The 22,625-nt window shown below is 32.1% G+C and overlaps 1 non-coding gene across 1 annotated transcript; it reads left to right on the top strand.

Moving 5' to 3' along the window:
* Positions 1-12,642: 12,642 nt before the first annotated feature.
* LOC149526949 (small nucleolar RNA R71) lies at positions 12,643-12,749 on the top strand. The gene has a single exon (XR_016351493.1). It is a non-coding gene; the product is annotated as a small nucleolar RNA R71 (small nucleolar RNA).
* The last annotated feature ends 9,876 nt before the right edge of the window (positions 12,750-22,625 follow it).

Here is a 22,625-nt window from a genome sequence, read left to right as displayed (position 1 = left end):
GGTTTCTTTACATGCCACACATTTTGGGAGTGTGCATAATTTCATATCGTTGTTTATAGCTGATGGCAAGTGATGTTTTCAATGAATGGACTTTGTTTTCTACACTAGTTTTTGGCACTGCCTTTCCAAGTGAAATGTTGCATTATGATTTTACAGAATATTTTTACAAGGCACAAATATCTTACTTATGATTTGGTTTCTTAAGGCTATGATTTGATATTCTGGTTTTATTATTCAACTTATCTTCCTTACACTTGTTTCTCATCTACACCCTGCTCACGGAGCTGATGATCATTGAGTCTATGAGACTCACCCCTTTTATTTCCTTTTTGCAGATAGTGATCAGCCTAGCATATATTCATTGGCATTTTTAGCCCACCGCGGATAGGTAAAGGCATCTCATAGCACTTTATTCTGAGTCGCTACGCTGCTAGAAGTTAAGTCTTCATAAAGTAATTTGTTACGGGATTAGACACTGGTGTCAATTCGAATGTAGATTTAGAGATTTTAAGTTTTGTTGTGTCATTTTTACATTTATGTGGAATAAAGGTTTATTCAATTTATAAAGATTATTGTTCAATTCTTAGTACAAAGAGTTTAATGGTACAAGGAAATTTTCTTAGATTGATGGTATGAATATGAGATAATGACTAACGTTTTAAGTAAGGCTTGTTTGAGACTTGACTGGTTCTCCTGCGAGACTCGAACGTTGGTTGCGATCAAGGAGCGATCGTTACAATATGATGATGTATGTCATTTGTAGCTTGACCACACATGTGACTATATTATGTCCATGGAGGACCACTCTACAATATGATAATGTTATGACTATGTGGTGGCATGCCATAGGATGCGATAATACGAAATATTATGTTATGAAACATAATAAGTACAAAGGCTTAAGGCAAGAGCCATAATTGTATGACAATGTAAGATGATGCAATGTGAGCTTATGGTGTCCAAGGACTTATGCTTGACGTGAATACTTGTAAGGTATGTATGTTAATCATGTATGTGTACAACCATATGGTGGGTCAGTTCATATGATAGTTGAAGTCATTAGAAGGCTATGATGATACTGAGTTTGGTAGGCACGAATGAGATAGTCTACCCTATAGTATATGCTGAATGAATATGCACATAAGCAATGTAGTACGGCTGCCTTGATGCCAATAAAGTATGTATGACAGGTGATGTCCGACTTGTATCACCATGTACATGTTTAGCTTTTTGTATGTAAGCATGTTTAGAGGATTTATGTAGCAACTATCTCTACATATTTACAATTGTTATATGCTCCCATTCATTGAGTATTAGTATGACGCACCATCTTCAATTGTACGTGTAGATAAATAAACTCTAAGGATCGAGTGGCTTAGCATTGTCGCTATTAGACACTTAAGTTTGGTAATTAGTAGGTTATCTTGCTGACGAGGCACTCTGCTGGGTCATAGTCGAGTTTTCTGATTTTGCTTATGTAAAAGTTATGTCTAAAGGGACTATGTGGGCACTGCGCTACCCTATGTTTACTAATTGAATTGTTTAGATGTTTTAAGTAACTAGCCAATGTATGGCTATAGTATTAAATGTGTTAATGTTGATGAGAAAATAAGCCAAGATGGCTAATTTTTATTATGAATTCGAGTTGATTTTATGATGTAATAATTACTATAAGGCCTTGATGTGAATGAAATGAGTTAATCAGATTTATGTGTGAAGGGTTCCTCGAGTCTCATGGGCTTGCCTACTAGGCTAATGTGTGCTAGTCATGGCATCTCAGTTGGGTCATGACAATTTCCTTATCAAATTATGGAAATTTAGTTAATTTGTTACTTTCACTTTTGGTAAATATGGATATTGTTTGAGGTTGTCTGAAATTCTTATGTTTAGTATCATTATTCAAATGATATTTCCATTAATTAAGCACTTCATCTTTTTCTTAGAATTGTTGTACATATTTAGAGATGGTTTATGTTAATTTGAATTTGGATTTATTTCATGAATTCTAGGATTTGTTTGATTCTCTTTTAAGGCAAAGTCTAAGCAATACTTAGTTAAAAGATAAGATAAATTAGGCTATCTTTGGACTATTTAAGGCCTTCAAGCCCACCTTAATGTGTTTTTTTCTTAATATACCCATTAAGCCTAATATTACCTTTTCTTTGTCAAACAACTATTTTATATAGCCTAGCCTATAATAAGTTTCCAATTTTGCATCCCTTACTCCTAAGGAATATTATTTTAGGAAGTGTATTAAACTAAATGAAGAATAAGGTAGAAAGGGTGGAGTTGTTGAAATGTTCAAATATGCTTAGTATACACCTTACTATCTAAATTTGGGGCATAGAATAGTGATAAAAAAAGAGAAGAAGAAAAGAGAATAAAGTGTTAGCGAAAAGAAAAAAACAATTGAAGTCATGAAGAGGGTTTTACTATAGTATGATTTGAGTTCTACAAGGGTCCTAGAGTGATTGATGTGCTTAAGGTGATTTGAACCATAAAATTGTAACTATCGCTTCTGGATTGTTACCGACGTTTAAGACTTGCTGGAAAATCCGCCAAATCCTAAACAAGCCTAATTTGAGATTCTTGTTAACTAAATCAAACATTTTGAAGCATATATTAAATGACATAGGTTTCCTTATAATGTTCCGCATTGTGACGACTATTAAAAATTCTATTGACTTGTATAAATATGATCATTTACTTAAACCAAATAAGAAACTTTAATTAAAATCAGCAATTAGATATCAATATCCAAATCTAGGAAATTTCAAAATACATTCAAACATCACACTTAGAATTCATTACATGACATCAAAGTCGTTCGGTGATACAATTTAGATAAACTAATTTTAATACATCTAGCAATCTTACACAAACATGACTTCCATGCAGTGGAGAGACTCGAAGTGGAAGTTTAAGAGATGCCATTACCTATGTCGAAACGAGTAAAAATGTGTTGAGGCAATACACGTGAGCTGATCACTTATCTACAAAAAAGGGTAGATAAGGTGGTGAGTCCCACAGACTCAGAGATCATCGGCTCTGTGAGCAGGGCATAGACAAGAAACAAGCCAGGGGTAGAAAATTTGATTACTAAAAGCTTATGAATATATAAAACATTTAAAATCAAAAGGAATATCTTCCATATATACCAACAAATTGTGGTGCAAAGTAACCATTCCAAGTAATATATTAAATTGGTACAATTAAAAGATTTCAACCATTAAAATTATTGATGTCCTTTACTGAAAATCGGACTAACATAAGCACGTATATTATCATAAAATCAAGCAATGTTGATGCTTATACACAAACATATAACCAAACTCATACTTGACGTATTAAACACAAAACCATCATATAAATGAGGGAGCTACGAAAAAACTGGTATTTCTCACCATACGGAAGAATACGTATTTGAAAACCCAAAAAGATATCACTCTCGAGTAGGTAATCAGCCGGTGGACCCACTTCCATGCGATAACATCCGATAGGCCCCCCTTCATTGGATTCCCATAGCCATGGCAGTCTCGACGATGCTGGCCGACATCAAAGAAATCATGAGGTCGCAACCATGTATAACAATTCATGGCCTAGACACATATATTGACCCATGGCCTTGCCATGTATATGTCAAAGATCGTGGCTAGCCACGTCTAATAGCCTATCGAAGACCCAAAGGTTGTTTAGTTAGAGCTCACTTGTGCATAAAGGTCACACTATTTTGATGTGACATTTAGCCTACTCTCGAATTGACCAAATTGTCAAAACCATTTATAACGAAATTGGGTTTTCAAAAGCTTATTTTAAATCCATATTGAAATAAATCACGACAGCATTATAAATCCGTTTGTAAGAATTGATGATGTAAAGCCTTTGGATAAGGTTTAATATTAAATCAAAGCATGGTCAACATAAAGCTTATTATGAATGCACATCACAAAAACAACTAAGACACATTTTGACATAAACCATGGTAAAAAGCTTATTCCTCAATTCCTAAAACCTTTTACATATATAGCTTATATATATATACAAAATGTTTCTATGAACATGACATTCACAAGTCCCTAGCATTCTACCAGTATTTGCTATCCACAATTACAAGTACAATCTGATTGCAAATCAATTTAGAAATCACCTACTGGAGCTAACAACTCGTACTATCCATAATTGCATTTAAAGAAAACTGGCAATGTTTGTTATATGTATATCATTAGATAATCTACGAAAATTTTAAAATAAATACCACCTACTCACCTCACAATGGCGGGATGCTACTTCACCACTAATTCAAGTGCATCTCTAGCTAATTTTTGCTTGCCAGTCACCTGTCACTTTCTCTGGTGCACTGCCACGGCAATCTTTCCTCACTTATACACTTCTTAGCAGCAAATTAAACTTAATATATTTAGTCAACGTCATCACAATTCAGCTCATATTTGCTGCTCTATTTACCATATTCTTAGTTCTCTTTATTTCCAAGAAGTTCATGCTATAGGCGAGCTTTCTTATTATCTCTATTTCCCTGCATATATTCAACTGTAAACATATATGGGCAACAACTTAACCAATGAATCTTAATCAAAATTCATGTTATTCATCCTTATTATTCACAATAATCTAACATACAATCCATAAGCTTTCAACCAACCAAATTCAATATAACATAGCATACCCACATTGCATGTTTACCTTCCAATTTTACTGTGAATTCCACATGCAACTCAGTAACTCCTCACATCTTCAGTCACCAGCACTACCATAGGCACAACTCATTAATACATATTTCATTTTTTACTTTCCACTTATGATCTCAAGGTTAAAAACACCTACCCATCATTTGTCTTGTTTTAAATTGCCATACTTCTAAGATTAACTCACATCCATGTGCTCGATTCTTTGAATTGTTAAAGATCCTTGCTACCACAAGCATAATGTCACATCACAACTGACTAACAAGGCATGCATTTAAGCAAAATGACAGTTTTTACCTTCCTTACTCTTGAAACACTAAGCCGAACCACCATTTTTCCTTTATGCTTCAATGGCGGATGGAAGAAAACCTCTCGGTTTTCTCCAACTTCTCTAAGGCTCCTCCTAGCTTTTCTTCTTTCTTCTCTCTCCTTTCTCTTTTTTTTTCTTTTTTTTTCTCTTTTCTTCTTTTTCTTTACTTTCCACTTGAGTGGATCTCTCAACGCTGGTCCCTCCTCTCTTTTCCTTCTCAAAGGCATGGGTTTACCAAGACTTTCTTCACTTGCTTTCTTCTTTTATTCCTTATCTCTCATTGGACCAATTTGTCACCCACTCATCTTTCATGCACCAATTTTCTCCTTTATTCATTGGTCCAATATCCACCTCCAATCACTCATTCTATCCGCCACCCTCACAACCTCATCCTTTCTTTCTTCATTCGTTATTTAACCCACCATTTTGTCATCCAATCACATTTCATGCACAACCTTTACTTTACATTTTATTTGGTCATTCATTTTACTATTCAAGACACATACACCCCACATCTTTGTTTCCTTATTTGGCCACCCAATACACCAATCTTATTACATGCAATAAGATTTATTCCTATTCCTTTTTTTACTTCACATGGTGGGGGTCTCACATGTTCCCCACTAACTTTCTCTTTTTTGCATGCAATAATTTGCATGTAATAGTAAATTCACATACACATTTCATTATTTCACATATCCTTATTTTCTCAATTAATCCTCCTTGTCTCCATTCTTCCAAACTCACATATACTTTTACTAATACTTATATCACTAAAATTTCACTTATTAAAATAATATTCTAGAATGAATAAAATAATATTTTCTTTATCAAATCAACAAAATTGTATTATAACTCGCCCACTTGGGTTCGATTCATAAATTATGTGAGTATGCCCATCACTCATGATAGAAATATTTTCATATTATTTTATTAATATTATTTAATTCTAAAATTTTTCCTTTGGCTTTCGGGGTTCTAAAACATTTTCATTTATCCTGGTTTAGCTCCATCATTCCTTTTCACTCTATACTACGAACTTAATAAATTATTATTAGTTTATTGTTATTTTACTACAAATGGAATATTTTATTTCAAAATATTCTTTTTCTCTTTCACCACTCCTAAACTCCTTAATTGACCTCAATTAGTCTTAATCTTGTCCTTAAAGTTGTCTTAATTACCATTTCAGGACACGAACTATTACAAAAATATCTTTTATCTCACCTTAACCCTAGCCATTCATTATAAGCATATTAAAGTCTTAAAGATTCTTGACTTAGTATTAGTCTACATTAATAGAGATTGGTATGAAGAAAAAACCTATGAGATTCTAGTACTAATTCAAATTTTCCATAAGCATAAACTTATCCAGAGTACATAACCATTCTTTTTAAAAATTTTAGGCACAAACGAAAATCCATTCAACACTGAGCTTGCATTTGAATTAAAGCCTAAATTTGAATGATATCTATTTTTTACCTTGAGTTGGGATTTTGAGATAATTTTTTAGGGAATTATCAAGGAACATTGGTTTAATGCAAAATCTTAAGTTTGGGGTGTTAGGAATTTGAAAATATGGTGCCCTATAAAACAAGCATAGTCTCATGTTCAATTTGATTTATTTTATTTGAAGTGAAAGTATATTTTTATAATAAGATGAACAGTTTGTTTTAAGTAAACATTTATTATGTAGTTATAAAAGTGCCAAGATTCTAGTAAGGAATTAAAATACATTTATATGAAAAGGCATACATAGGAGACATATCTTTTAATAAAATCTAAAATTGTTTGCAGTTGAATAATAAAGATAATCACTTTATTATGTTAAGACAATAATGGCCAGATTACTTCTAATGAAAAGAATGTGATTCACTTCAAGAGAATGATGAGTCTCAAATCATCACAATAGTAAAGTTCGAGTAATAACGTTATAAAGTGAACTGGAATCACATGAGACCTACGTTTAAGTTGGGTCATTTCCTTAAATCTTAATCCCACACTTATGCATTTGCTTATGGTAGAACCATAATCTTGATAGATAGTGGACTCATGTTTTATCTCCTTATAATCTTTGATATACCATGGGCACAATCATCTTAATGTGTTGATCTAAAGTTCATATGTTGGGATTATAATTGAGGTGAGCTTCCGAGAACTTATACCCAAATATTGGAGTTCATAGTATCAATGCCACTTCTAGAGATTTTAAGAGGATTGGTGATTTCATATAGGTCTAGTAGATTGATGAATTAGCTACTCATCAAATCTTAATACTCAAAAGATTAGATCTCGAGTATTGGATCATCAATTGGATGAAATTTGAGACTAAGGGACAAACTTGACATAAAGGGTAAAATAGTAAATTCACCTTTTGTCATTAGATGACTATGATGGTTCACAACATAAGGTTTGCAATTAGACAAACCTATATTAAATTTTACATATTGGATATTTCTCGTAATTGTAGATAACTCAAGAATGCAACCATGAATCTATGGTGGAGTGATTCTAAAGGTAATAAACTAGATTTATTTTCAATTGGATAAAGGGATAATTCTACATTTATTGTAGTGTCAAATATCTACGTCCAATACAATTCCCCACTTAGTTTATAGAATTCAACCCGTTTAAGATGGAATGCATGCTTAATTATTTATGCAAATTAATGTCCAAATCTGATAACTAACTTTTGTCTTAATTAAGACAACAGTTGTTTTAATTTCGACAAGATCCATATAATGTCATAATTATAAACATGAGAATATGCGGGTTGATTAAGATAGGAGTTTTATTAATTACATTATTTTTAGTAAGTCAAAATTATCTTAATATAAAAATATTTTTTATAGAAAAATATTTATTAACATAATTATTGACTTATAAATGAAAATAATAATGTAGGTTATTTAATTATAAATATAAGATTAAAATTGTTAATTTTTTATTTATAATTAATTGTAATTATAAGATAATGTTGGTAATTTTACACACGCAAATATACATATCGGACAAGTAATATAGACAGGACGTCCATAATCGTATCCCATAGAGAATTGTTCCTAATTGTTCACTAAGTATTAAAATTATGACATATCATTCTTATTCAAATAACTAGATTTTAGAGAAAATTAATTGAAACTAAATTAAATCAACACTAAATTAATTAACAAAAACTAAAAATCTAGAATTATGGGTTCATTCAACAACTCATTAGACACTAGTTTCTTTTATTATTTACATTCATGGGTGGCTTTAGTAACCCAGAATCCATAGCTATGTATAAGTCTTTGTCGAGATGCTTGCACAAATAGCTAACTTAATTATGCAGCCTTGAGTTCCTTGGCACTATGGCACTCCAGCCTTGGAAATTTTTATGGTGCCTTTCTTTTTACTAGTGCTAGAGCCTTGCTCTCCTCAATGATGGAACTTTGGCTTCCTCAGATTGCAGCCTTGTGTAACTCATGGCCGCAACCTTCCTTCTCATGTTGCCTTGTGAAAACTGTAGCAGTTTGGCATCTTTGAAAGCAATTTTCATCTATATATGATTTGAACTAGGTGACGTGGTAAGCATAAAAGTTTGAGCTCTATCTCATGGATTTCCAATGGCTTAAGAATTACATCAATTGGACTTCTGGAGTGAAACACATGCTCAAAATACCATGTCATGTTCAATCCATGCAAACTGATGTAGTCCTCTAACTTAGCAAATATGTTCACCATGATTCGATAAAAACTGAACAAAGTGATAAACATAAAAGTTGTAGCCCTTCTTTGTAGCGTTCTACTGGTTTATGAATGTTCTCATTTGGAGTTCTGAATAGAAAGATATGGTCCAAATACCAAAACCTATATGAATAAAGCCATTACCATACTTGCACAAATTTTCATCCAATGAACCTTTTCCATCAAATTTCCTACAAAGGCAATAAGAGAAATCAACAATAACTACTCTTAAAGTAATTTAAAACAAAATAACATAAAATGAAACTAAAATAACTTAATTTAGCTACTCAACATGTAATCAAACTTAAATTAGAAAAACACCTAATATGATAAATTTTGAACCTAAAATCTCAAAGATCTAGCTCCTTAAGTCCTAAAAAATGTCTCAAAATAACTTTATATCATAGAGTTATCTCACCCTCAAACATAAGATTTTTTCAATCTTCAAGCCAAACGTGAAATAAAATGAAATAACTTAAACGAAAAAAACACTTAATGAGAAATCAATTGCACCAATTCACTAATCACTTTTAATATCCTTAAAAGTTAATCCACATTCTCAACTCTAAGCAAGACACAAATATTATTTAAATTCATGTTTTAATTCAAGTGCAAGCTTATTGTCAAATGGATTTCTGTGTGTGTGTGCAATCTTTTCACCTAGAACATTATACAATTTGGATAAGTTCATATTCATACAAAATTCAAATTAGTAATTAAATTCCATAAGTTTGATTTTCATTTCTCGCTCCACTAATGTGAACGAACACTAAGTTAAAGATTAATAGGACTTTAATTAGCTTGTAATGTATGGCTATGGTTAAGATTAGATATGGGATAATGTATAGCTCAAATCACCATAACCACATACTCAATCTAGGACTTATTTAGAGCTTTATATTCCTTCACCTAGTATACCTTCTTTTCATCAAAATTTTTCTTTTGTTCAACACTTCATTCTTTCTCTTCTTCATTTTTTTTATTTTATGTTCCTCAATTTCACACCCTAAAACTTATTTCTTTTGTTGGGTAGTGAGATGAATACAGTCATATTTTTTAACTTTTCATCACTTTTCATCTTGACTATTTTTTTCACTATATAGCTCATAACACTTTCTAAATTAACTTATGCACGTAAGAACAAGGGATGCAAGAATTGTTGAAAATATTAATATAAGGGTCTAGGCCAAAAATTAACTGTTCAAACAAATAAGAGGTGTCATTAGGCTCAAAAAAGGAAACTAAGGATAACTTATGTAAATGAATGCTAAAAAGGCTCAATCGGTCCAAAAATGGGCTAAATCTTCTCTTTAACAAAGTATAGCTTAAGATTTTACCTCAAGAGAGAATCAAAAAAATTCTTGAACTCAATACATAATTCAAAATTTTCACATTCACAAAAACCTTCTCTAGATGTGCATATGAATCTAAACAAAAGATGCAGTTCTTAAATTAAGTGGAAATCTCATCCTAACAATGAAGCTTAGCATAAGAATTTACATAATACTCAAACAACATCCACATGTTTCAAATAATCAAGATAAGAATATAACTAGGTTCTCATCATTGGATAGGTAAATTAAAAGAAATTGATACAATTAAATCTAGCTCAAGTTTTGAAACATGCAGAAAATGAAAAAAAAATAATGAAAATAAACTAACCTAACATATCACAAAAACTAATAACAATAAACCCTCCCTTAAACTTAAATTGCACATTGTCTTCAATGTGAAAAGCTAAAAAAAGATAAAGAAAACAAACTCCCTTATTAATGGTCGGAGTGCATTGAAAGTTTTAATTTTTATTTTCTTTCTTTTCATGTTTTCCAAACCTGCATACTCAACAAAATAAGTTAGGGAGAGGTTATACTATTTTAAATAGAAACACAAGAAAAAACCAAAATAACTACTAAATCTAAAAGGATCTAACTTGGGTTACCTCCTAAGAAGTGCTTCTTTATAGTCATTCGCTTGACTATGGTACCCTTTTATTGCTGCGAACTGTAGCAATTATGGATCTTTAGGGATCCAATTCACCTTTCAAATAAAGTTGGATACATTGGCCATTCACTTTGAATGTTTTGATAGCTTCACTATGAATATCTATGGCATCACACGAGTAGACCTTAACCATCCTGTAAGGACCTAACCACTTTAATTTTTATTTTCATGGAAAGAGCTTGATTGATTTGTTCAATAACAGTTGTTGTCCAACCTGAAAATCAAGATTAACTGAAAGTGGTGGATCATGCTCATCATAACATTGCTTAGGTTTGAGATACGATGGGGGCTGCTCTGACTCAAGAGTTGGTGCTGACTTACTTGTAAGTGGTGGAGTAGGATGACCTTTACTTTATTAGTTAAGTCTACTCTATAGCATTGAGTTATGGAGGAAGGATATTTAGGTGCATTAGAAATAATAAATTCAACTACCCCTTCACCAAATCTGAAAATTATTTTACCTTCTTTTATATCAATGAGTGTGCCTACAGTGGCCAAGAATGGACATCCCATCATAATCAAAACCTCTTGATTCTCCTCTATTTCAAGTATTATGAAGTGTATTGGAATTTACAATTTCCTTACTTTAAGCAAGACATCTTTTATAATCCTACAAGGGTGCCTCATTGTTCTGTCTACTAGCTATAAAGTGACTGTAGTAGATTGAATCTCCATCAGTCCAAGTCTCCTAGCAATAGACAAAGGCATTATTGAGACAGTAGAACCCAAATCGTACAAAGCTTTCGAAAAACTAAAATTACCAATTGAGCAAGGAATAGAAAAACTCCCTAAGTCTTTACGTTTTGGTGAAAGATTGTTCTAGATTGTCATGCTGCACTCCTCAATGAGTGTAATTATCTCAAAATCCTCCAATTTCCTCTGTTTTATCAATATGTCCTTAAAAAATTTCACATAAGATGGCATTTACTCTAAAGCTTCTGTGAAAAGAATGGTGATGTTAAGCTTTTTGAATGACTAGAGAAACTTTTGGACGTGCCTATCAAGCTTTTGTCTTTGAAAATGCTGAGAAAAGGGTGGTTTTGGTAGAGTTGCCTTTGCTTTCTCCCTTTGAATTTTCTTATTAGTTGACTTAGTCCTTGTTTCATTTTCAATAAGCTGATCTTAAAGTTTAGATTGCCTCATTCTACATTCAACGTTATTTTCACTCTTCAAGGTGATTGCCATAACTCGTTCATTACCTTCACTCCTAGGATTCATGTCTGTGTCACTAGGTAAGGTCCCTTAAGCTCTATTCTTTAATAAGTTGACAAGTTAACCAACATGAATCTTGAGGTTTTGTGGTGATGTTGTTTGACATTGGATGATGCTATTAATCTATGTCATGTACTAACTTTGCAAATCCTCCATAGCTGGCTTTGTTTCTAAGATAGGCACTTTTGTTTGCTATTAGAATCTAAACGGTGCATTCTACCTTGAAGTTGAGGAAGATCCTTGGTTATTGGCCTAAGAGACGTTTGGATGGTTCCTCCACCATAGGTTGTAAGTGTCAGAATAAAGTTTATTCTACAATCTATTCCGCACAATTTGCACTATCTCTATCAAACTTGGACATTGATGGCTTGCAAGGTCATCTATACAATACTCACAAGCTACAAATGGACTTTGAATAGAGTTAGTAGTAAAGATTCAAAAGTATTAGTTAGAGCTGCTACTTGTGCAAATAATGCTAAAAAAGCATCTACATCATGAACTTATGCTAATCTCCTATGCATTGATCTCTCTACTAGACACTGGTAGTCGTTTGCAGCCATCTATTCCAACAAAAAGTATGCCTCATCAATTGATTTAGCAATTAAAGCTCCTCTTGCAGTGATATCAATAGTAGTCCAAACATGGCCACTTAAGCAATTGTAACAAGTTTTCACCTAAAGCCACTTTGGAAGAACATGATGAGGACAATGCTGAAGTAATTCTTTACATCTTTCCTAAGCCTCATAGAACAATTCAGAATCTTGCTGCATGAATGATGTGATATCATTTCTCATTTTCAATGTCTTAACTAGGGGAAAGAATTTAGCAAGGAACTTCTGAGCAAGATCATCCTATGTTGTTATTGAGCTAGTAGGGAGCACGTTGAGCCATACTTTAGCTTTATCCCTCAATGAAAAAGGAAAAACCTCACATGAATTGCATCATCAGTGACACCATTATGTTTGAAAGTGTCACAAAACTACAAGATGGTTGATATATGGCTATTTGAATCATCATTTGGTTGACCCCCAAACTAGACTGGAGTTTGAATCATGGTGATGATGGCCAACTTGATCTCAAAATTGTTTGCTTGAATAATTAGCCTTCGAGTGCTTGATGGAATCCATTGCACCAATTGGACAGCGTAATCCTTTAAACAATGATATTTAGCTACTACGCACTCTTGGATTCGCTACTCATCTAGTTGATTAACCATTCTATTTGTTTAAGTAAAACCTTGTTGATATTCTCATTGAAGTTTATAGAATGTTCTCTTGATTTCGAGATCATAAAGCTAAATCTCCAAGCTTTTTGCTCTTCTCATGCAATGATCAAACGAACATGCAAAGCAAAGAAATAAAACTTAAATTAAGACTAATTTGTGAAATTTTAATAAAAGCAAATAATAAAGAAAACAAAATCCCTGACAACACAGCCAAAAACTTGTTATCAATTTTGCACATACAAGTATATGTATCGAACAAGTAATATAGATACTAAATCCAAAATTGTATAATGAAGAGATTTGTTCCTATTTGTTCACTAAGTGCTAAAATTATGATAAATCAATCTCATTTAAGTAACTTGATTTTATAGAAAATTAATTAAAACTAAATTAAATCAACACTAATTTAATTAATAGAAACTAAAAATTTACTTGAGAAAGGCAATAGATTAAAACCTAGGATTATGGGTTCATTCAATAATTCATTCATCACCAGTTTCTCTTATTATTTACAGTCATGGGTAGTTTTACTAACCTCGAATCCAAAGCTATGTACAAGTCTCTGTTGAGATGATTGCATAAATACCAAACTTAATTGGGTCACTATATGTTAATAGCAATCAATTAAATATGGTTCATTAAGCTAGAGTTCTAATTTAGCTATATATGGCAATTGGCATATGTATACCCGAATCGTGAATCAAATAACCTAAGTGACATGAACATACATTACTCAAATCTTAATCCAATCTAAAATCTCTCTATTGAGTCTCAATTAGATTCATAGGCAATTAATTATTGGCTAAACAATCAAAAGCATCAAAAACAAATTTGAACAAGCAAAACTATACACCTTCATAATAAATAAAAGAGAAACAAATATTCAAACTACATGTTCAAATCTACCAGAATCCTAGAAAAGTAGTTTATCTCATAATATGTTAAAAAAAACAATATCTAAAAAATTTAACCATGAATCCAAGTCAAAGGAAATAAGAGAATCACAAAAATAGAGAAAGAAACTAACTGTAGAAGCTTTACAATCTGAAATCTCTCTCAAATTCTCTTATATTCTTACTTTGTTCTTGACTTCTTTTCTCCACAATAGTTGCTTACTGCCTCCTCTTTAAAACCTCTGAAAAAGATCCCTAAAATAGGCTCCACATAACCTAATTTCCAAAATCCCATTAAATTTTCAATTTTGGAAAATCGTCGAGTGCCACAGCTTTGAGTTCTCTGGTGTCATGGCATTCTTTAGTAGTGCTATAGTTCTCCATCCTCGAAAATTTGTATGGTGCCCTTCCTTTTACCAACACTGTAGCCTTGCACTTCTCAGGGCTACAGCCTTCGCTTCCTTGGCATTGCAACCTTGAGTAACTCAAGGCCATGGCCTTTATCCACATGCTGCCTTGTGGATACTACAGTGCTCCGACTTAGACAAATACTTTGACCATGATCTGATCATGAATCACTTCATTTAGAGTTTTGTATAGAAAGATTTGGTCAAAATACTGCAATATATATGAATTAAGCCATCACCGTACTTGCATGGATTTTCATCAAATGAACCTTTTCATCAAATTTTCTACAAAAGCAATAAGAGAAATCAACAATAACTACTCTTAAAGTAATTTAAAACAAAACAATATAAAATTAAACTAAAACAACTTAAATTAACTGGTTAACATGTAATCAAACTTAAACTAGAAAAACACTTAAAATGCTAAAATTGGAACCTAAAATCTCAAAGATCTAGCTTCTTAAACATCCAAAATGTGTCAAAATAACTCTATATAATAGAGTTATCAAATAGTTATATTGCTTCAAGTGTGGCTAGGATTTTCTTATTTTATTATTAATTTTTTTTAATTAAAGATGGATAATAACAAAATAGAATAATCCTAATTTGACATGGACTTGAATTTATAATTAAATAAATAAATTTATTTTTAATTATAATTTTAGATGGCTAATATTAATTTAATTTTAATCAATTAAATTAAAAGGAGTTTGAAGTAAGAAGTATCGCTTTTATTTTTATAAGGCGAAAATTCACATTATAAATATGTGATTTTGGCTAAAACACTAGCCACCTTTTTTTGAGATAGCAAAACTCCTATCTCTCTCTCTCTCTAGGTTTTTTTCTTGCTCCAACAATTTTCTACAAGCCTTATGCAAAGAAAAATTGCCATTGAAGAAATTGAAAGAAAGCTATCTAATTACCATCCTAAAAAGTATTCCACACCTAACCCACTTTAGGTTCGATATTGAAAGATTCTTAAGGAATAAGGGGTAATTCAAATTGGTCGGGAATTTGAATAATTGATGTGGTGGTGAATTGAGTATAATTGGCTAGGTGTGAAGAATCAAATATATTTCTAGCATAGAATAGGTAATTTCTCTTTTTTTTTTGTTCGTTTATATTGATGCGAATATTATATTAGTTGCATATTGTATGATTGTGAATTTTCACTTGTGTAAATTGGATAAATTGCTTTTATAGCTAGAAAATTGTTGAAATCCATAGGTTACACAATCAAAACCATACACCATGATCCAAATCCAACAAGGGGGTATATGATCCAAATCAAAATCCCAAGACAAATGTCGCATAGAAAAATCACAACGAGTAAAATCCAAAGCTCAAAAGTCCTAAGAGTTGGGAAAATACAACATGAGATGTGTCATAGACACAAAACCCTAAGAGTTGTGGAAAAGGAAGATAAAAATTTCGTCACAAGTCACCAGTTAGTGAATTTTGCCATTATTTTTTTGCAAGTTCTTCTGTCAGACCTATTTCGTACTTTAGGCATAATGTCAGTTAAAAGTCCACTACGCAAGTATACGTATCGAATAGATAGTATATTAGCAAGAATCTCACAAAGAATTGATCTAAAATTTTACTAAATACTAATATTAGAACAAATGAATCTTATCCAAACACTCAAAATTAATTGATTAACTACAACTAATTAAATAAAATTTAAACTAACAAGAAAAATAAAAAAATAATTATTCGAGTGCATATCAAATCAAACAAGCCTAGGATTACAATATCCCTCTTACTTTATCTAAATCTTACCTCTCTTCCTTAACTTATTACAATAGTTTGAATTGCTAACCTAGAGTCCTAAATTATTTATAAGGGTCTCTCGACTCATCTTATAAAAATACCTATTTTAACCAAAACACTATATCTTATGTGAATTGAAATTAAAATAGATTCATTAAGTTCAGGCTCTTATTTGGCTACACATGGCCTATAGGTATATCCTTATCCTATACACAAATCAAGTAATATGATCATATGCTATCCCAATTTTCGTCTACACTAAACTCCCTTTCCCAAGTTTGTTTAGGTTCCTAAATCAATTTAACTAGTGGCCAACAAATTAAAAGCATTAAGAACAAATTGGAATAAACAATTCAAATCCCATTGAAAATAAGCAAGAAAGAGATTAAAAATTTAGATTACATGTGAGTTCAATTGCAATCCTAGAAAATTAAATTAGCTCATAATATCTAATAAAGATAATATCCAAAGAAATTTAGCCATGAATCCAAGTCAAAAAAAATAAGAAAAGCACAACAGTAAGAGAAAAACTAGTAGTTAGAGCTTTGTGATCTTGATTCTCTCTCCAATTCTCTTATTTTCTTGCTTTGTTCTTGGTTTCAAATCTCCAGAATAGTTGCTTGCTGCCTCCTCCCTCAAAATCTGTGAAAAAGGTCCCTTAAATAGGTTCTAAATAACCTAATTTCTAAAATCTCGTCAACTTTTCTTATTTTTGGAAAGTCACCCAGTGCTGTGGTGCTACTTCTTTAGTGCTGCAGCACTGAGCACACTGAGCTCTCCGAAAATTTGTTTGTGTGATTCCTTTCATCAACGCTGCAGCCTTGTTCTCCCAGCCCTGTGGCAGTCTATCAACTTCAAACGTGAGTTTCACCATGATATGCTCCAAATAGGGAAAAGTGGTAAACATCAAATAGTCCCCTCTCTTAACTTTCCAATGGATCAAGAATCACATCAATTAGACTTCTGGATTGAAAGATATGCTCCAAATACCGCATCATGTTTAGTCCTTGCGTACTACTGCAGTGCTTCGACTTTGACAAATATTTTGACCATGATCTAATCAGAACAGGGCGAATTGGTAAACATAAAAGTTGTAGCCTTTCTTCTTATAATTCTAGTGGTCTAAGAATCAACTTATTTAGAGTTTGTAGAGAGAGATATGATCCAAATACTGAAACATATACGAATGAAGCTATCACTATACTTGCATGATTTCCATGAAATGAACCTTTTTCATCAATTTCTTACAAAAGCCATCAAAGAAATTAGCAATAACTACTTTTAAAGTAATTTAAAATAAACAACATAAAATTTAACTAAAATAACTTAAATTAGTCACTTAACAAGTACTCAAAACTTAAACTAGAAAAATACTTACAATGCTAAAATCTGAACCTAAAATCTCAAAAATCTAGCTACCCATCACATAACTTTTGCTTTGGAGGTCCAAATATGGTGATTCTTATGGCATTGCAAAGATAAGAGATAGAGCTACAATTCTTATGTTTACCACTTGATCAAGGAGAAAAATTTCTAACAAGTCGCTAGTCAGTGTGAACCAAAATTCTAGGTTGAATTTTGCCCTAGGAAAAACATCTATTTAAGGGTAAGGAGGCTAGAAGAAAAGGGGGATTTTAGCCATGTATTGAAAATTATTTTATTTGGTATTAATTAAAAAGATTAATTAATTGTGCAAAATAAAATTTATTTTCAAATTTGGTTAAAATTAATGGAATTAATTTTTGGCCTTAGATTGAAAGCTAAATTTTATTTTGGTGTTAATTAATGTAATTTTTTTAATTGGACAAAATAAATTTGTTTTCAAATTGGGTTAAAATTAAAATTAAAATTGAAAAAAATTAGAGGACTTTTGATAGCCAAAAAAATTCAATAGAGTACTAATTTTGGAAGGTGTTCCATAGAGAAAAGTTATGGAAGTAAAAGAAGGTTGAAGATCTTTCATCTTACAAGTTGTAATTTTTAATTTTTTAAAGCATAGACATCAATGTGGCTTATATTTATATTAATATATAAATACGAATGAATGATATGGGATATTGTTTGATCAATAACAAGTCAACTAGGATAGGTGTCAACCTCTTAAGGATTGCCATGCATACATTATGTATTTTAGTTTAAAAGAGTTTTATTCTGCGAGATACATAATGAATGCAAGAAATTAAATCACAACTAGACAAGATGGTAATATGGACATAGTTATATAGTAAAGTATTTAGTTAAAGATATAACAAAGCCCATAATTTGACTTAGGACATTCTAAATATACATCTAGAAAATTCGATAAACAGTCACGAAAAACCCTACGTTTAAAAATATTGAGTGGAGAGGAAGCTAGTAATCCTAGAGCCCGCGATTTCCATTTTTGGCTCATTGGCATGCGAAACATGTCACTTTTTACAAGCAAGCTTGAATCTAGATCATGATGGACTGGGTCTCTACAAGGATAAGTCTTTTTGGATGGACTATGAGTTGAGATCTCCCATAGAGGTTGACTGATTAAGGAGCTGAAAAGAATGAAACAATGGTTGCTACATTCAACATGAATTTACTATTAACTTCCCTATAGTAGCTTTATTGGTAAACTTTACGGACTAAATGAAGGCTCTCCTTGAACATGTTAAGTAATAAGATACTAGGTAACATAGTAGTGGGAAGGTCTTAGTTTGCCTAGTAGTAAATTATTATGGCCCACTATCAGTTAATTTATTTACAAAAAAGTAAATGACTGTCAAACTAATTATATAATTTATAGGGTTTTATATATTATCATCATACACACATGCTTCATGAAATGTTCAGAGTCCATATATATAACTAGCATGCTTACATAATTTCAAATGTACTTTTGGAAACATATCTACATCACAAACATTAATCCACTTGCAATTTTGCTAGCCAAATGCACTCTAAATGGTGATAACTATATTGAATGGTAAATAAATCTTAATATCATCCTTAATTATGATAAGATCACGTGGGTTCTTTCTGAGCATGAGCCTGAAGCACTAACTCATCAATCAACTCCATAATACATTGAATATCATAAGAAGTGGCATGATGTAAACATGCTAGCTTAGTGCTATATACAAGCCTCTAGGAGTAGCATATCGCAAAAGTAGCATGAAAGAATGGTTAATGGTACTGACATAATGTTGAACATATGTGAGATGTTTGGTACATAAAAAAAGTCTGTTAAGATGAAAGTAATCAACAATTTTAAGGACCTCAAGTAGAAACCTGGGGAGCCTTTTAAAGATTACATGTTGAAAGTAATTTTTTCGCCTCAATGAGGTAGAGCTACATGGTGTTGAGATTGAAGCTAATATGCAAATACCAGTCCATCATAGCTTGAATTCATCATTTTCACAATTCAAATTGGATTATGAACTGCATATTAAGGATTACACCCTAAGTGGGCTAATGAATGATCTCCAAAATGTGGAAGAGATTCTTGAATTGAAAGAAAAACATGAAGCACATGTAGTTTTCACTTCTAAGCCCAAATCCAAGGGTAAAAAAGAAGAAAGTTGGAAATAAAAGGAGTGCTAAAGGCTTACTACAGTAAAGGAAAAGCCCATGAAAACAAAGATTACTTCAAAAGACAACACCAAGGGAAAATGTTTCTACTATGGTGAAAAAAGATATTGGTAGTGAAACTACAACGTTTACCTTGAAATCTAGAAGAGTAAACAAGGTATGAGTTTTTAAATATATTAGACGCTTGTTTTGTGGTTGATTCTACGGATAATTGGATAGTAGATTCTAAAGCCATTAACCATGTTCGTAATTCTTTGTTGGGGTTTCAATAAAGAAAAAAACAAAGTAAAAGGCAGTTTTGAATGAGGATGGCAAACGACACATTCGTTTCAGCATTCGTAGTGGGATCCATTATTCATAATTTCCTTATTGTCATGATTCAACTCGAGGAGCCATGACTAGTGCACAAGCTTGGCAGGTGTAGCCTCCGAGGCAAGCACTAGCCTTCATGCATTAATTTATTTATCATATAACTTTACCTAAAAAAAGGCCTCATAGCCATCTTCATTCTCATAATTTCAATTTTAAAATTTCATATTTATCTTTAGCCTTTTGGCTCATAATCACACATATGACTAGAACATAATATTCTCTCAGCCATATGTTGGCTAGTTCATTAAACCATTTAAACATTAGATTAAATAAAATATAAGGTAGCACAGTGCTCTCATAATTCGTTAATGACATAATTTTGTCAACATTGTGGAAAAGTGTAAAACAAAACTGCAACTCAAGGGAGTGCACTCATTAGAGGAAAGCATACTAAATGCTAAAATGTGTTTGTCTAAATGATGATGCTATGCCACTAGAACCTCGATGTTTATTTATCTACATAATACAATCAAAAGGGTGAGTAATGCTAATACTTAGTGAGTGGGAGCATATAATCAAAAGTAAATGTGCAGGGATAATGAGAACACATATCCATTAAAAATAACATCATTAACATAGGCTACAATTTATTTGGCATGCAAGGGTAGGGTAGTTTATTATTATCATACCTACCAAAACTCATCATCATAGCCATTTATCATAGGAACCAGCCCACTATATGGCTGTCTACATATGTGATTAGCATATTTATCTTAGAAGTGTTTACATCGATGCTAAATCCTTAGACTCTATAAAACTCGCATTGCATCATTTTACGTTTAAGATATATGTATGGCTCTTACCTTAAGCCTTTGGGTTTACAATAGTTCATATGCATTGCTAGCATAATTCACATTTTCACATCCTAGACATAACATAGTCAAAAGTATAGTGGCCAATTAATGGACAGCATAACATCATCATATCACACTTGATATTGAAGTCACTGATGGAGCATCATAAACTTATCATGCTAAGTGCTGAAGCAGCTAATGGATAATATAGTCATCGTTTCAAATAACTCAATTGATGGCATCATAGCATTGCTGGCAATAATCATAAGTGAGACTAAACCATTATCCCTATAAGCAAATATACATGCATCCAAGCACAACAAGTGGGAATCAGAAGTGAGACTAAACAACCATCCCTGTAAGCAACATACATGGTCATAGGGGAGGGAGACACTTAACCTCATACCATATCAACATTCGAAATTATCCTCGGATGGATCATACATTTTGATCGTAACATAAATAATCATTCGTAATCATACCATAATATCATCATATCATCATTAATACTTTATGATCAATCTCGTTGCTCGCATATGGTTCATTCCTAGAACACTAAGGCATCATACTTTAATTCCCCTTCAAAGGCATCAACATAAACACATTACTATACTTAGCCTAGGTATAACCCCTCTAGGCACTTCACAGAATTTTTGTAGCATCCACTAGTCTAAACATAACTTTTCTAGACACATATAACATATACACTTCAAACCTAGCATCATAATTATCATAAGGAGCATAGTCATACAGCTCTTAATTCAATCAAAACCCCACTCACTCTGTTATCCAAGTGCTCTTTTGTCAACACTTGCACAATTCAGCTCACCAATGCTTTAACTTCAACTCAAGTAACTTAATATTCAACAAATGGGTAGAATTCTTACTCCCATTGAAATCTAACAATCAACAATACATAAACATCAATATTTACAGAATAACTCTATACTTCATAGCTAAATTATAACTTTAAAAAAAAGCCTAATCTCTAGGTAATTAACATACAAGCTCAAATTCCTTTAATTCTTCAATAATGAGCTTAATCCTTACCTTAGATGCTGGTTTAGCTCACAAAACTCTAAACCTCTAGCAATAATTAAACACTATTAGCCACCAAAGCTGAAACATAGGATTTCTAATTCCTAAACTATTCAAATTCAAAATCAATTTCTGAAAAGCTTTGGTTTTTACCTTTAGATTGATTTCCTAGCCTCAAAATGCCTTCTCCAAGCTTAAAAATCCAATTGTGGGGCATGGGGATCAAAGATCAAATGAAATCTTTTTATTTTTCTTTTGTTTTCTAAATGGGCAAATAACATAGAGCCTTTTTTTATTTTTGCTAGTTTTCACTCATCTATTCATAAATAACATGCATCGATTGATAGTTCCTTCTTTTACTTTTGCATTTCATGCCTCATCTATCAATACATACACTCGACTATCAGTATAAGGTACTTTGCCCTATTCCAAATTGCTTTCGAACTTGTATCTATCAATCGATAGATGGTACTCTTCCTTGTTCCCATTTTAGAGTTGGAAATAAGGTAGTTGAATTTACTAATTTCAACGAACTTAAATACCCTTCATCCACAGCTCAATGATACAGAGTAGACTCAGTTGATAAAGGTAAAGGTAATCTTACTCGACCACT

This window comes from Theobroma umbraticum, unplaced genomic scaffold (assembly GCF_002168275.2).
Source record: "Theobroma umbraticum cultivar Fairchild unplaced genomic scaffold, ASM216827v3 scaffold_86.0, whole genome shotgun sequence".
Lineage (NCBI taxonomy): Eukaryota > Viridiplantae > Streptophyta > Magnoliopsida > Malvales > Malvaceae > Theobroma > Theobroma umbraticum.
The sequence above is the reverse complement of the archived record's forward strand: the minus strand, read 5'-3'. Positions and strand labels throughout refer to the sequence as shown.